Raw genomic sequence first — 2,940 nt, forward strand, 5'->3', positions numbered from 1 at the left:
TATATATATATATAATATGTATATCTGAAATGCACAGAGCTGATTGCTTGCGTGGACGCGCTCCCGGAGGTCAAGTGACGGACGGATTGTATGCTTCCCCATAATAATATTAATTAAACAATTTGCATGCTAATAAGGTAACAATTATCGGGGCTTCTGTTGAAAGAGTCGGGTTATTACAACACGCCAGTCGCGGGGCCAGGGGTCAGCGAATGAGAGGCGAAGGAAATTTCGGCTCAAATTAACATTCTGTCGGCTCCAGAAAATGGGATAAATAAAGTCGAATTAATTCATTATAATAAAGAGAGGAGGAGAGGGGGGGAGAGAGGGGAGAGAGGGGGGGGAGGGAGGACCCCCCCTTTTTTTCTTTGCAGGATTGATTACCGTTCTGTATTCAAAAACACGTTCCTTTGGCATTTCTGTCCTGAAATCCGATAGAAAATGAGTCTTTTATTGCTACAGGCGAAAGAGAGGGAGGGGAGGGGGAAAAAACCCCTTGCTTCAGTGGCTACAGTTTACATTTAGTATTTATAGAGAAAGAAATTAAATTATGCTGAAAAGAGAAACCCTTGGCCTCTCACCCCGGAATTAATACCAACCCCATCGTGTTTTTTTTTCTTCGCCTGGCTTTTTTTTGGGGGGGGGGGAGTCGGAGGGGGCGAGTGCGTGTCTCCATACCATTTTTCTTTTCTTTTTCGAGGTAATAATTTAAACTGCCCCCCCCCCAGCAGCAGTTTGGGGGGCAGACGAGGACAAGGCGGAGGCCCGTCGTAGGATATTCAATTAGGTGGCGTTTTCGAGAAAGGGAAGGAGAATCCAGATTAAGTGGGGAATCTGGATTCCGCACTGGAGTTCGGATGGAAGTTCGCATCCCGGAATAGCCCCTTCCCGTAACCCACCCCCCCCCCCTCTCCTCGTCCCCTGTGAAGGAAGCGCTTGATCCTTTTAAAAGATGGTCCCCCCCCCAGATAATGCGCTTAACTTTTCCTGTCCCTGGGAAGCAGGAAAAAGGTTGAAAGGTTCCAGATTTGCATCGGACTTCCAGAAAGGGTTTCAAGACTAAGAAAAAGAAATTTACCTTCGGTGTAATCCCCCCCCCCCTTTCCAGTTTTTGCCCAGGTTTTTTTTTAAAAAAAACACACACAATTAAAACAGGGTTGCAATCCTAAACACACCCACAGTGCAATCCTAAAAGCGCTTCTCTGAGAGCAAACCCCATGGAAAAGGCCCGAGTAATGTCATTGCTCTGGAGGTACGGAGTGAGTCGCATCCGAACGGGTTTGGTGGAGATTTCGGGATTTACTCCTGAGTATACACGTTTGCAACTGCGCTGCCCGCTGTCCAAAAGAGAACCCCAATCCCATTTTTTAAAAAGGCCTGGAGGCAACACGGGCAAATCCCTCCCCAAGGCCAAGGAAAACCAGTACCTTTTAGGAGAACCGGTTTGGAACGCGCAGTAGCCGCCGGCGGACGCCGCTTCGCCTCGCAGGCCGGATCCCGGAGAGTCGCAGTGCGATCCACGGCGTCTAACTTCTGCAGGCTGTTGGTTAGGAAGGGGGAAAGGCGCAGCCAGGGAAGTCGCGCAGCCAGGCCTGCGACGAGAGGCCTAGAGAGAGAGGCCTTTTCTTCGGCTGAAGTCCTACCCGGGCTGACTTGGGGAGCAAACTCCGAGTCAACTGGAGACTCTCCGCAACTCTCTAGGTTCTGACTTCGGGCCAGGTTGGTGGGACGCTGCGGCTTGCTCTCGAGGAAACCGTGCCCGGGGCGCCGGCTGCAAAGTCAAGGAGGCAAGTCGAGCGTTAGATTTTCTGTGCCCTAATGTCCGTAAAACCCCCGTTACCTGTCAGATTTTGGCTTGTCAAGTCTCGCCGGATCCTCCCGACATTGCTTTCCCTGCCGGGTCTTCTCGCGAGAAGGGCTGCCACGCCTGGGGGTGTGCAATTATCTCGGATTGGGGGGCAACTTCACAGAAGGTCCGGTGAAAGAGAGGAGGACAGGGCCCTTCTAATCCAGAGTCATTTCGGATTAGTCTGAAAGTGTGCGCTTTACTCCGGGGCATCGGTTAAAGCCTCAAGTCTCTCCCCCCCTCATTCCCAAGCAACTAGAGTCTGAACGCGTGTCAACAGAGGGGGGGACACAGGTGGGTTGGAGGAGCGAAGGCCACCATCCCAAGTAAGTGCACTTACTCGGGAGGAAGTCCCGCGAAACTCAACCAAACTAATTTCTTTAGCAGCTCCGAGAGGCTGGCGCTTCAGACCGCCAAAACTACTCGTCAGTAAAAGCAGCGACTTGGTTTGCCCTCCGGGGAGGTTCCCAGGCGCTTCTCGTGTTTGTTTTAAGGGAGGGAGCGTCATCGGGTTACACGTGTCTTCTTCTGACCCCAGTGTGGGCTTATTCACAAGCGCGGCGAAATATTATTGCGGCCACCGGGTTTGAGTCTCTTTACAAGGGGGGGGGGGATACACCTCTTTTTGCACCAGGAAGGAGAAAGTCCCAGTTTCCCCAGGTTCCCGTTCACACGTAGCTGGACCCGCGCATCCCTTTCCAAAGCGCGCCTTTCTCCAATACCCGCGCCTCTCCATACAGAAGTACAGATGCGCGCATTTATTCCACCTCCCCATACCTTGGGCCTCTCTCTTCTTCCTTCCTTCCTTCCTGCTAAATAGCCTGCCTTTTTAATTAGATACCCTCTGGCCTCGTTCATAATTTAATATGGGCTTTTCCGCGGATCAATAGGGGGAATGCCGTTAATTATTATTTTGATTGATACCATCGGACGGGCGCCGGAGTTTCGACGTGGGTGCGCAGGAGGCGCGCTGTAAACTATAATTCCTTCCCCCCCTCTCCGCCCTCCCCTTCGTTATTTCCCCCCTCCTCTTTGCGCGTACGTTCCTTCTCCCCCTTTAAAAAAAGTCTCCTCTTTCCTCCCCCCCCCCCACG

Source organism: Gekko japonicus, unplaced genomic scaffold (genome assembly GCF_001447785.1).
Source record: "Gekko japonicus isolate JY-2015 unplaced genomic scaffold, Gekko_japonicus_V1.1 scaffold136, whole genome shotgun sequence".
In the NCBI taxonomy this organism is placed as follows: Eukaryota; Metazoa; Chordata; class Lepidosauria; order Squamata; family Gekkonidae; genus Gekko; species Gekko japonicus.